The 14935-nt window shown below is 32.9% G+C and overlaps 1 protein-coding gene across 2 annotated transcripts in view; it reads left to right on the forward strand.

The window, feature by feature from the left end:
• LOC119085615 (protein tramtrack, alpha isoform-like) overlaps positions 1 to 14935 on the forward strand; it is a 106944-nt gene that overhangs the window by 13144 nt on the left and 78865 nt on the right. The window contains exon 1 of one of the 2 annotated variants that reach the window (XM_037196040.1): positions 14078 to 14558. The exons of the other annotated variant lie outside the window; for it this stretch is intronic. The gene's annotated coding sequence lies outside the window, so the exon portion shown is untranslated. Of the gene's footprint in view, positions 1 to 14077; positions 14559 to 14935 lie in introns of those variants that run through there. 2 annotated transcript variants of the gene reach the window in all.

Here is a 14935-nt window from a genome sequence, read left to right on the forward strand (position 1 = left end):
TTCTTCCAATTTTTTTTTCTTTCTTTTTTTGCGGTAAGGACTGGCTTTAGGGCAATAAATACAATCAGTTCATTTTTGATGAACATCTGCCTGTACTGTTCGTTTATATTTCAAATGAATTTTCCATTCGTTTTTTTTCGTGTGCATGTGGATAACGAAAAAGTATGTAACATGCCATTAGCAACAGTTATAGGCAATATTTGTAGAAGCCAATTTCTGGTCGATTTATTGGCAACTAATCAAAAATATTTACAGCAAAATTTTAGACTTGAAATTGCAATCTATTTTCGTTGAATACTTGGTCATCGCCCGTCATCATCCAGAAATGAAATTTAACGCACGCACGGCTACACATATTTCTAAATGAATTCGTTCATTTTCTTGTCGGCTCCAGAGATTAGCCATTGATGTGAACTTTGCAAAATTGACATAAGTGTTGTTACTAACAGGCGGTTGAATATAGCATTGGGTAGTGTAATGTGATGGATCAGTTACGTAATGGTCGAATGCAAAGTACTTAAATGGTTTTTTCTTTTTAAATATAAAAACTAAAATTAGCCAGTAGTCATTAATTGGATCACATAATGATCCAGTGGGATGAATGGATTAAAAAAGAGAGGAAAATGTTGCGAAATAATCCAATCTGTTCAAAGGGGATTGAAGTCGATATTCTGCGAAAAACTCTAATTCTGGACCAACCCCCTGCGATTCGTAGAATTCTAAAAATAGAAATTAACTCACAAAGATTCTGCATAGAGATCTAATTTGATTTTCTATTTAATTCAACTCGACGATTTTACATTTTTTTTTGCAAATGAGAGAATCAATTTTCATACTTGACTCATTTGTTCTGTCTCCACGTTCACAACGTGTGCATACATTGAATTTCTTTATACTCTGTAGAATGAAAATATTGTTGATATTAAGTAATACCTCCACTCATCGTTACGCACATTTCGGCTGAACCGAACACACATTTTATCGCCTACACATACTGAGTGAAAAACTATTTTTGTAATTAGAGATAATATTTTTCTTTTTTTAATGTGCTTTTTTTCCACTGAAAACAAAAATATTTCAATATGTGTGTCAAGGTCACAGTGCGTTTTTTTATTGCTTATTATCTAATTTTGATATTTTAAAATTGCGAGTGCTGGCAGGGAAATGGTTTTTCGTGCAAAAAAAATTGTGTTTTTTTTCGGTTTTCATGTGTATGCGGTAATTATATCATTTTTTTTTCGTGTATCAAACACGAGCTTAGAAATAAGTACCTATTTTACATATTTTTGCGTATTATACATATCTGGGTAAATAAGGAAAACAAATTGTAAACGTTATCAACCTATAGTGTTGTTCGTTAGATTTTGATTTTAACTTGGAATTGTTGGTGCAATTGAGCTAGGTACCAGGCAAATAAGATAGCTTCGAACGTTTACATCTGCTATTTGCTGGATCAGTACGGTTGTTTTCTTTTTCTTTTCACGATTAAAGTTGTGGAAAATAAAGGTTTTGGGTTAATTGTGTCACAAGGTTACTTTTTTTAAAAATTATTCTCTGATTTTCTTCCATCTTAATAGTAGATAAAAAAGTTCAGTCTCATTAAGAGATGTATCAGATCAGAGCATTGTTTTAACTGTATTTCTATATACAGATCTGGTATTGGGTTCAGGAATGAATGTGTTAAGAGGTAGAAAAGACGATTGCTTCATGGATCGGCGAGTTATGATTCACTTCAGGTTATACTCTTCAATGAGTATATAGAAGGGTATTTAGAAGAGAAACGGGCAAGACAGGTTTAGTCGAAAACACACCGAGATTTTTATTTGTATAGCCCAAACGTTCCCTTCCCATAGTTGCGGCCCTGACGAAATTGCTAGTTTCGTTATACTCTGCAATCTTTTACTTCATTAGTTTTAACAGCTACTTTCTTAAGCTATGCCGCAGACAAACAGATAAACAAAACCGTCTGTAAATGATGTTTGAGTACATTTCGATAAAATTTTCGATACCATTTGCTATATTTACCAATATGATGCTGTGAAATGAACTTGTAGATATGTCCAATAGTCGCATGGAAGTAAAAAAATTGAATCTTAAATCACAGAATGCGTTCCAGAGAAATAATAACGGATGGTTGTCGTCAGAGTAATACAAATCTTAGAACTTTTTCATCGAGGAAATAGATTATATATTTCATTCCAGAAAGTTTATTTTCCCTTAAAATGATCGAAATATGCAATCTACTTGACCACCTGGCACAACGACAAGAACGCCGACTTTTCATTCAATCGGAACAGTGAGCTATACTGAAATTGAACAACCTTGAAGCACATTCACCAAATATAAAAGCGGTATTTTCATCCAGTACAGTGCTCGCACATCTTATATTTATACAAACATGTCCAACGGACATTCTATTCAAGCATTTAGTAGAAACTGGTAAATTCTGGTAACATAATATACCCACCAATCGTAATCATACATGCGTATGAGAATAGTATACTTCATTCTAAACACGAATTGCGACGATACGGACTTGAACTAGCCGAATTAATTATGTATCAACCTTTTTTTTTGAAGACCCACGAAGAGTATGCTAAAACTCACGATCAAAAGTTAGCATAATGTAAATTTCAATTTTTCCTATGTTTCTATGGGTGTTACGACTTTCCCACTTCCATTTGAAATTGAAATGTGAAGAAGATTAACTTTGTAAATGATTTTGAAGTTTGTGTCGAATTTTGTTAATTTCAAACTCACTGACTGGTGTTCTAATAAATTTTTATTGATATTTAATCGATGAAAAAATTGAGTCATTGATAAAAATTAGTAAATCACTGATAAAAGACAGTAGACTATCGACAGAAACATCTTATGTTATCTGAAAGTACCGATGAGTTTCTACTAATTTTTTTCTTTTTGTCGGTTACTTATCAGTCACATAGTTAAAACAAAATGCTTGCAAACAGGACAATCCACACGCGTAGTAAATAGAACAAAATATCCGCATGTAGTAAAATATCATACTACATGCCGAGGTTGCATGCCAAATCCCCAAAATTCCAATTTTTAGGTGTGGAATGGTCACTTGAAAATCAATTGATTAAAACAAAATTAATTTGAAAATCGATTAAAAACATGGTAACATGTCACTAATAGTTCGCTTTGCCCGAACACGTACGCAGTGAGATAATTGTGACAAATTTTCAACATGAAGAAATTATGTAATGCCTAGATCTCGACATCTATTCTCTTAGAAAACGTAAAACTTTTCCATCCATTTTATTCGATTTCATTCATCTTTCTGTTTCTACTCTTTTCAAATTTGCGCATGACAATTCTGGGGATCTTAAAATCATTCTTTTAGTGCTTGCAGCTACACTCGCGGAATTTTGAAAACCGACACATTTTCTGTTTCGTGACTTTTTTGAATTTTGCATGTTTTTATATGGAGAAATCAGAAACTTAAGTAAAAATCAAAAACAGAAAATGTGTCGGTGACGAGAGCAAAATCTCCTGAGTTCGTTTTAACGTTACGACATTTGCAACGGACAAAAAGCAACACCAGATATCATCCACAGCGCTGGGCTATGAGACGAACACAGAGGAAACCAAAAGATTCTTTCAAAAACTCTTTTAAACAACCAAAACGCACTCTCCTTTCCGAATTTATTGGGAAACCGTCACTGAGGACGCGTTTTTGTGTATAAAAAAAAGAGTTTTTGAAAAGAGTACTTTTTTTGATTTCCTCTGTGTTAGTCTAATAGACTGGCGGTGTGGATGACATCTGGTGTTGCTTTTTGTCCATTAAAACGAACTCAGTAGATTTTGCTCTCGTTATAACAAATGAATAGTTCATAGTGTTTTACATCTGTGATGCCAAATTCAGACTTAGTTTTTAATAAAAAAACAATTTAATAGAGTGAAACTATGTTAAACTTTATTTTTAAAATGAACTGAAATTCCTCGGCAGTCTCGTTTTTCGTTGAATTCAATTATATTAGACATTCCTGCACGGTGGTACTACATCGGGAATAATAATTAACATAAGAGCTGTTGCAAAACAATTTATTTTATTTTATAAATAGAAAAGCAATTAAATCCAAATTATTTTTACAAAAAAAAAAAATTAAAGCTTTAAACTGCTCATAATATAAAATATTTACCCCTTTCGTGAGCCACACTCACATTATTATATTAAAAAGGCGTCTGTTATAAAAAAACAAAATAAATAAAAAAATAAAAATTCAAACAAGAGGAATTCAAATAAATTAAATTATACACAACACACGTATAAAAGTAAACATAGTTTTCACAAGCATTTTTGTAGCTGTATTAACTATTCGGAATGACCTCAGAATTTCACGCATAAAAAACTTGACTTTCGTAATTTCGCATGACAAAAAAAAAGTTTAAAAAAAAAATTAGCAACACAAAAAAATCGCAAAAATCTTAACAAATAATTCAAATCGTTTTTTTTTGTATCCTCACCCATGTATTTGTGTTTTACACTGATGAGGTGTATGCGTTCGACATAAACAGCGAATTGACGCGATGATCCGAATAATATCCAACTTTTTTTCGGAGAGCATATTAAATGCAAGATTTCACAAAGACCGTCCGTTTATTTTTGATTGAAAGCTTTTAAGACTTCGAACACATGAAGAGATTACTAAATCTATTTATTGGACATTAGTAATGAAATGAGAATTACCCAAAACTGACGCTTCGGACTGGGGAATGATTGACGATTTTTTTGTGTTGCTTCTTGTGAATAGATCGCCTACAGATATTTCTATGTTTTCGGAATATGGGCGCAACTTGAATGTTGCTTTATATCATATATAGATGAATAGATGATTTTTATTTTTAATATTTTTAAGTTGCAACTAAATTCGATATAGAAGGAGATGTGTATATAACATTCACCGTATAAACATTTATGTATATGAATTTATCAACAAAAGGAAAAGGTAGCCGAGGAATTCTTTTCCGCGATATTTTTTTTAAATATTTGATTGGAGCAGGTAGGACTGCGCATAGAATTTAATTATTGTTATTAAAATTGTGATGGTGTTTGCGTGCGAGCATATTGGATGAATTCGTTTCGATTCTGATTTTCAGTCTTTCTTGGTGTGAATCTAGTTTTATATCATTTTAAATAAATCATAGATCAATATAGGTGCAATACGAGTTTCTAGCATTCAAAAAAGTGGTCATGATCAATAGTTAAAATGTCAAAAATGTAAGAAAATAGTCTTAGTAGCAACTATCTTGATTATATATTCCACTAATTTATTCGATTTAAATGAAAAGAATTCCGTTTTGCAAAAAAAAGCTGATTTTTTCTTTCGATTGCCTAAGCCATGACTTTTAAAAAATGCATAAATATGAAACGGACGTGTCTTTCTTCTTCATGCGATACAACAAACGTACGATTCCTATTTCAATAACACTATCAATTTTTCCAGAGAGTACCATACCAATGATCCATTGAATCGATTGGTCGAATAATCAAATACGAAGCTCAGTTTCCATCCACGTACCTTAGTTGATAGGATGTTAGTTTTTTGCGTGGGGTAATCTAGCACACGATACAAATTGATGGTGTGCCAGATTCACCTCAAAGGGGCGATGCCACGTTTTTGGAGTGTTTGTTCGGAAAATATTGATTTGACACAGGAATTTTTGTTTAAGTCCGTTGTTGGTGAGTTTCGGAACAAAACCTGGATGCGAACACAATAAAGAAACCTCGTCGTCTGAATCAATTTTATCCGAATAAAATTACTTACAGTTTGCATTTATTCAGCTATTTCAACAAGTTTTATGTAACGAAACCGTCATCTGGTTAGTGCTATCTTATATAGTAAAACTAAATAAGTACTAGATTTGCCAATAAAGTTACTTCTCCTATGAAATATCACATCTCTTTGATAATTTTATTTCTAAAGAAAGTGAAGACACAGATCTCTTCTTACATAAGTTTAGAACTTATTAAAATTTTCACATTTATAAATGAAACTGTTCACCGTTCGCGGTAAAAGGTAACCTAACTTTGAGGAAAATAAACTTTGTACACGATTTCCAATTCAATATCTTCCAATTTCAATGTACTCGTCAACCCTATCCGTACATGTCATTTGTGGGTCGTTTAATTTGAAATTATGGTCAACTGAACCACACAAATGTTGTCACGATCTGCCCTCGAAAAGACGGCGCTTTTTTACACCAAAATTAGAAACAAACAGTCTTTGTTAGCGAACAATTATTAATTATATGTTTGCGTAAGAGATGATTTCGTGTGGGTTGAAAAGTCATTTCGTCATCTTCATTATTTTAATCAACTATACTTGCTAAATGCTTCATTAACTATGCCTGCAATATTGGAAACGGTATTGCCTCGGCTACAGCAGTCATCGCTAATAATTAACTTTGCAATCAAATACAATTTTACAGAAATAATTTATTCCTTTTTGCCGCTTTTATTATTAAATACTTATACGCATTGATGAATAGCAAATTATTTTAATAATTCTCCATTACATTGTTAGCAATAAAGAAAATGTTCTATCGATGCGATTGTGAAGTTACACAATTCGATAAATTAGACTCGAGAATATGACCAGAACAGACCATACTAACATAAATAATTCCAATTTGAACATTAGAATTCGGATAAAAATAATAAAGGAGTCGTTCACAATTTACGTAAGGCAAAAAGGAGGATCACTAATTTCCAAACAATTCCAAAATTCAGAAGCTTCATCCCTCTCTTGCATTATGTAATTTATCAACCACCCTAAATGGCAATTTAAAATCTACAAATGAGGAATATCCCGAATTTCTGACCTATTCTGACCTATTCTGCTTAAAATGTACGGATAAAATATCGAAAATGAATTAAAGGTACGCTTTTTGCCAACTCCAGTGATTTGTGAATGACCCGTAAACATTTATTTCTTTGAAGCAACAACAAACTTTGAAAAACTTTCTCGAAAGGTCTCAACTTAGAATACCTTGTTTCCGCTTTTTTTTCTATCGACTGTGAGCTTCTCTGAATATCTGAATTTTACTCGTACCTCGGTAATCCATTGCATTACCGTATTCAATCGTTGTCCTTTTAACCTGTTACAGACGGAAAGCATATGACTAGTATTATTATCGGGTATAGTACTTCCATCGATCAAAGTATTTTTAATCTGCTGATTTCAAATCTTGTACTTCAATTTTTTTTAACATGCATTTTACTAAATAAAAGACCATATTATCCATAGCGTGCCATTATTTTTGTCGTCGTTATCGATAACAGATGAATAGCCGTATGTGACAGGTTGGTTTCCTATCTATTGAGACTGCCGTCAATAACACGGGAATCCTATAAATTTGTGAAAATGCTTTCTGATCTATTTATAATCGACCATTCACTAAATTGATACTGACCGACAAATCTATGAACCACTAATAAGATCTACAGTTCATAGATACGAGTGATGATACACAAATGTATAAATTAGCGAGTATGTACAGAGTTAAGCCCATTTGGTAGACCATTACATCATGATTTTTTCGTTCAGTCTAACAAAACGCAACCTTATCACCCAACGACAATGCTAAGTTGTTCAAGATTTTTATATAACGCAACCGAGAACGCAACTAAACACATTATACGTTCGATAAAAAAAAATGAATATAATGTGCCTCACAAAACCAACAAGTATATAAAAGCCAGCCAGTTTATTTCTCAAATATTGAACGTAAATCTAACCGCAAAAAATTTATTAATAAATTTGTGCGAAATACATTGTGTACATACATATATGTGTGTACATGAAATTGATGATACTATTCAGTCTATATCGGATAGTGTATGTATAAATTGTGCCTCTCGCGTTATATACTGTGCTATATATCAACTCTCCAAATTCTATATGTAACTGTACTTGACACTGACATTGACAATTAAGTACAAGGCTATTTGTTTTATTGTATTCGCATATTCTAAATACGCGATGTGCCAACGCATTTCTGGCATCAATACGATCATATGTACATTGAGAGTATACCTATACTATATATATACGTACGTATTCATTGTACCCGCTCTGTACAAAACGCATGAGAAGCTAAATGTTAATATTATATACATTTATGACGATGATTATTTTTTTAGTAGATTTCTTAAGAGGCGATTGTATATTTTTGAATGTGTACACGAACACATTTTCTATGTTTGTGGGGAAACTAAAACCGACTAAAAAAAATGATCGATCCGAGTATGGGAATAAATATGGAAAAAGACTTTTTACGCTCCAAAGTGTGTGCTTAGAGATCATGAATAAATATTATTTTAATTTATTGAGACCATCTTTACAATACGTGTAACGCATGAAGTTATGGTCAAATAGCGTTCAAAAAGGCTTTTCCATACAGGCGCCTTACGCAAATGCATAGTTGGTTCGAATGTGTACCGGTGTACCCACCCGGTTATAACTGTTAATATAATTTTAGGAACAGAGCCTTCTCCGTAGATTTGCTGATAAGATCAAATTTCTTTGAAATCACTGTACAGTTCGCGTAAATGATTTGTATTGTACGCACTATGTGTATACGCAATTTTTATAAAATTTAATTTAATTCGTTTCCGCTCTAGCGTGGACTAACAAAGGTGAACTGTAACAAACGCAGTAAAAAAATTTTTTAGACCCAGCGTCACTGGTTCACTCGTATATTAATAGGTTTCACCGATGTTCATTTCTGTGATTTCTATAAAGTTTTTTTTTTCGTTGCCTACAATTTACGTTCACATATACAAGAAACAAAAAAAAAAAGCTGCAAAATGCTGGAGTTATATTGGTATATGGTTCGTAGAGTGGGAATGTTAAGTGCGAGAAAATGTAGACTTTTTTTGCAAAAATTAATTTGCACATTTCATTTTATTGCGACTTATACATACTCACATTGCGTTTCGATGATGCTCAGTCTTTTTGTTATATATAAATGTATAATACGTATGTTGATGTCGTCGGTGTGTGAATATTCAAAGCCATTGCGAGAAAATTGTATAATTTATAAAACTTGGAGAACTTTGAATAAATTTTTTTCTGCTCGTTTCTTATTTTTTTTTTTACTTCTTTATGCTGATCTAAGTCTCTTGAGTCCGTGTTTGTTATGAAATAAGATATAAGGAAGAAGACAAATGGAATTTTAAGACGCCAGCAGTTATTGGATCGTCCGATTTTGGTGATAGATATAGAATAACTTAAACATTGAATCATATTTTCTGATATCAACAGGAGTGGTTATTAGTTCTCAATGTAAATATTGTTTAATCGTTCGATAGAATACAAGTAGCTCTAGTCAGGGACTATTTTTCAACACTGTTTCTCAATTTTCGAAACATTTTTCAAAAAAAAAGTAATGTTCTGCTACCACAACTCCATAAGGCTCAACGTATTGAAGATTGGAGGACTGGAAGAATTTCAGACACTTCTTTATAGTCTGGATTTTTTGAATTGTCTTTTCTGTTCTTAGCGAGGTTCTTAGTCTTACAGTGTGTTCATCTTTATAAAACACAATTTTAAATTTATCAGTCTGATCATAGTTCCCTTGACTGAAAGTCAGGGTCTTATGAAAGAAAATACAATTAAATGTCCGTAACGCTAAGTTCATTATGATATTTTGAAAACATTATAGATTGTCAAAAAACGTTAAATACAGAAAACATCCGTACAATTGTTAACGCAATAACTCGAGGAATTCTTAACCGATCTGTAAAATTTTGGTTTTAATCGACGGAGAATGAAAATCATGAGGTTAAGTTCGCAGTATTGGGGTAATGAGATGGTAGTAATTCTCAATAGAATTTTATTCCTTGTTACCGCGATAAGTTCCCTAATTCTTATCCGATTTTCATTTTTTTTTTTTGTTTTATTCGACGAAGATTGAAATTCTTGAGGTTGAGTTCGCAGATGGATATTGTTAGAGCAACGAGATGCGGGAAATTCTACACAGACGCTTTTCCTTGTTAACGCGGTAACTTAAGTCATTTTTACCAGATTTTCTAAATTTTTTGTTTTAATTGACAGAGAATGATATTCATGAGGTTAAGTTCGTAGATGGGCAATATTGAAGTAGTGAGATGGGAGTAATTGTAAACAGAACTTTTGCCTTGTTACCATGAAATTTGTTAGTTATTTGGTTGTAAATTCCGTGATAACACGATAACTTGAGTAATTGTGCAACGGATTTCTAGAAAAAATTAAATTTCTGTAATGAAATTCTGTATTTCTGGTCCAACAATCTAGAAGTACTCCCCAAAATGTTTTTTGTTTGCTTTTTTGATAACACGATAACTCGAATAATTCTCAGAGGCTTCCAAAACTGCAGATGTAAAAACACTTTTAAAATTTCATTCGGTCTTAGTTTACAAAAGTGAGTTATAAAGGTAAGTGCACGCATGGATTTACAAAAGGTATAAGGTAGTAAGTTTTTTCTGATGGTTTCGAGACCAGTAGCTTAATTCTTGTTGTTAACTTCGAAGATTGGAAATTCGAATTCGATAAAGCGTATTCAAATTTTGCTCCAAAATATCATTGGCTGGAAACACTCACTGCGTTTACCTTTGTACCTTTGTGTACACAATAAGCGTTAACTTCTGAAAATACCGAAAATTATGAAAAAGCTTCGAAAAATTCAGAAAAAAATCCTAAAAATTTTTTTGGGAATTAAAATTTCCTAAAATAAGCCCTGTGTTAAATCAAAGGATCTTTAATTTAGATGGCAGATAATTTTTACCAGTTAACACTAAAACGATTCCTTAAACCTTAGTCTTAATCGGACAATCTTTAATTTTATAACGAAAATCTCCTTGCAAGAATTAGAAACAACCACATGTTTACCATCTGGCTTCTATGGCGTAATTGCAGAGCAACTATCTCAATTTCGTTTTTCTATGTGAACCAAATAGTGCACCTTGTTGCTACACAAAAAACCGTAGTACTTCTCTATTTTTACCATGGTGGTACGAGCTTATGGTTTTCTTTTTTTGTTTACGTCGCGTTGTTTCTATTTTTAGATTCGATAGCTGTGCGCCATGAAATTACTTAGTGGGTCAAAGGATTATTAATTTGAGAATAGAAATTCTAATACAAATTGTGTTGAAAATTTACCGGAACATGTAGATAGCTGAATATATGTTTTACAAGATGTAAGAAAAGGCAAACAATGTAAAATAGAATGCATTAAATTAATCGAATTTGACGATAAAAACCGAATCATAAATTCAAATTTGTCATTTTATGGATTCGTTGTTATAAAACATAAGCGTCTAACACGTGCATCTGCCATGCCAGTTGGAGAACTTATCATTTCTACACTTTCACTTTGAATAACAATTGTCTGATTCTAATTGAAACGAAACTGTAAAAAAATCTGTAAAATGAAAACTGATGAAGAATCATAATTAATCGATCGTAGCGATTCGCTTAGTTGTCTCAACAGTAGGACGAAAAAACATTGTATGTCAAAACCAAGAACCAAAAGAACAACAAGATACATTTTAGAACAGAAAACTGATGTGGGAATCTGTTCGATTTTCCATCGGTAACCATTAGTTAGGAATATCTAAAGTTAGATTTTTGAGGACCTACCCTGAAAGATTCTTTTTCTTCCTGTAGTACCAAAACCGTCACATTCACTCACCAAATTTAGTACCGAAAGAGCAACATTCTCCCCTACTATTTTCTCTCAATTTTCATTCCCGCTTATGTCATTTTCGATCCTATCTTTATTCTTTCCCAAATGTGTCAAGTTGTTGTATGTACGCGAATGTAATGTTTTTAGTGTTTTGTGACAATGCATTCATAAGGATTGCTTTCAGCATTCATACGGACTGCTTTCGGCATTCATTCGGATGTCTTTCGGCATTCATTCGGATGTCTTTCGGCATTCCTACAGATTGCTTATTTTTCGACATTTGTGAGAATACATGCACACGGAACGGACTTCTTTAGGCATTCATACGGATTACTTTCGGCATTAATATGGAATGCTTTTGCACCGGTATGTTGTTCAGTTTTGTTGTTCAGTTTTGTTGTTATGTTTTGTTCGGAATGTGACTTTGGTACTCCAGGAAGAAAAATAGTATACAAACCACGGATCAAAAAGGTGTGTTTTAGACCACGGTGGTGAAAACGTCCTTAGTCTCCGCTCCGCTTCGCGTCGCTCCATCCCTGGACGTTTTCACCACCTGGGTCTAAAACACACCTTTTTGATCCTTAGTATGTAACATACTATTCTGTTTTCGTTTGAAAATTTTTATTGAGTAAATGATCGTGTTACAACCAATCCGAATTACTCACTTACTCTTAGACAGATGTGTGTTCCAGGAGCGATACCTGGGTAATAACACGCTATTAACGCTATTCACCTATGTTTTTTGTCGAAGTGTTCAGGGGTGGGTAATAAAGACAACCCTCAATCTATACATCTCCTGCTGAATTTCCATTGACAGTTTATAATGAGACCGTGACAGAACTATTAGAAAAAATATATCCATCAACGATAAACTTTCGAAACTCTAATGTACTTCTCTCCTGACTATTTCACATAATATTTTGCATTAAAAATGGTAAACAATGTTCGTAGTCATTACCAGCACAATCAGGCAATAATAAACAATGAAGATCTCGCGAAAGTAAATTAAATGAAGAACTCTATTGGTTGGTCAATGACCGTCAACAGAAAAACCGTGTACTGACTGTCCTGAAGTAACACATCTTACTGCGTTCGTTAAACACTAACCCATGGTTCTTCTTCTTTTTTTTTAAATAAATAAATCTATTCCCAACACCAACCGATCATTGATCACACAAAATGTATTCAATTTAACGTAATTTGTTCTTCATTTAAAGAAATCTAAAGGAAACATATTCTTGATAAAAACACGTACTTTGATATCGAAATGTCACCTTTTTAGGAATGTCATTTCGATATCAAAATGGATGTCTTTTCCGTACTGGTGCGGCAAAGGCATTTTTTTTCGAAATAGTAGCTTAAAGTGGCTCGACTTCAAAATTTTCACAAAAAAAAAATTATGTCCGATACTTGTAGTATATTGTGTGGCGAGGCGAGTTTGCCAACATAAAATTGAGACACAACCAACACAGATGTGATAATTGGTGTTGTTATAGGTTTTTGACACTAGCGAAAAATGTTCAGAAACATCTCACTTATTGACACTGCACATTGCTGCCAACATCACAATTTATCATATTAAAGCTGTCAACCGCAAAACAAGATGTTTGACGCAACGTTACGTTGTCAACCTTGCCTCGCGCGATTGGTATTGACAATATCACAAATCAGTGCGTAAAACAACATCGTTACTGCATTCGTAAATAGCTATTTTCTGTTTGCGAATTTTAATTCGTGTTACAGGCAAAATATGGTTGATATGCAGAATCAACTTTATGTGTTTAAAAATAAATAAATGTTCAAATCACACACGCGCGAATGCACAATTTACATCATCCAAATGAAGGTACATAAATAATAATAAATGTATGCGCACATTGCACATTGTACATCCTATTCGACCATATTATAAAAACGTTTTCTGTATAAATATCTACATACATGCAGTATACGTATGTACGTCTGTAAAATACGATGAGTGATGTGATGCACTTTAGAATAAAACTAACAATCCTGCTTAGAACTTAGTTTACATGAAAACACATCATGTTCAATGTGTTATATATTTAAAATTAGAATTTTTGCTGTCTTACGTAATGTGCAATTAAAAAAGCAGTACAAAAAACGCGTATAATACGCGTATACACTTACACATAGATGTGTGTACATGCACACGTTCATATATGTGCAAAAATGTTCTTTGTGTCTAATTTGCGAGAATAATAATAATCAAATGTTACGTACGTAAATTGCATAAATGTTTTAAGCACATATAAAGTATAAGTGTACTGTGTACATACATTTTGTATGTGAAACGAAAACATACAAACCTAAATGTGCAATAAATATGTATGCTTTCATTATTCAATTTAAATACGAAAATTCATTGCCAAGGACGTCGCATCGGAATTATTCAACGATCTACCGACTAGGTTAATAGTGGTGAATGCGGTTTCAAAAATAAAATGTTCACTAAGCAAAGTTCATTTTAGCACAAAGGCACGGACATTTGAACACATGTTTTAGTTTTTTTTTTTATAATTAATTTTTTTCCTCTGTGGATGCGGAATCGGAATTTTGTCATAGAATTTTTTTGTTCTCGTGTGTTTTGGTTTTCCGAATTGAACCAAAAGAGAATACAATCGAACCGAAGGAGAACAATTCTAGTGGTTTTTGACATTGAATGAGTAATATCAAAACGTAAAGTTTGTAGACGTGTTGGAAGGCAATTTTTGCCCTGTGATTTTTTGAGTGACATCAACAATAAAAATTGTTTTTGTAGTGGAACGTATGCAATTATACCTAATCTGAATTGAGTTCAGTAATTGGGGTCATCAGTTTATCGATTGGCGGAAGTGATAGCCGTAAGTTGCATACAGTCAATATTATAAGTTCAATATGAAAATTTGTTTCTATAATTGTGGAAAATTGAACGTTTTGCGTGCAGTGTAAACGTGGGCAATTTCATGCTGGTAGCATTACGGTCAGTGATTTTATTACATTTTTGTACACTTTTCTCTACAATTAGATTAGGGGCCTGAACTGTCGAAACGATGCGCTGAAGGCTCAGAACTAGTACGAAGTTTAGGGTTTTCAGTAAATGTCTATCCTCAGAGATTAAGTACTTGCATTGACTGTTACCGCCTGAGCGTTTTACCAAATATTTTCTACATTTTCGACGATAGGATCCTGCAATTTCATTTATTGTTAAAGGCAACGAATCTGGACCATTCATGAATTT

This window comes from Bradysia coprophila, chromosome X (genome assembly GCF_014529535.1).
Source record: "Bradysia coprophila strain Holo2 chromosome X, BU_Bcop_v1, whole genome shotgun sequence".
NCBI classification, from domain to species: domain Eukaryota; kingdom Metazoa; phylum Arthropoda; class Insecta; order Diptera; family Sciaridae; genus Bradysia; species Bradysia coprophila.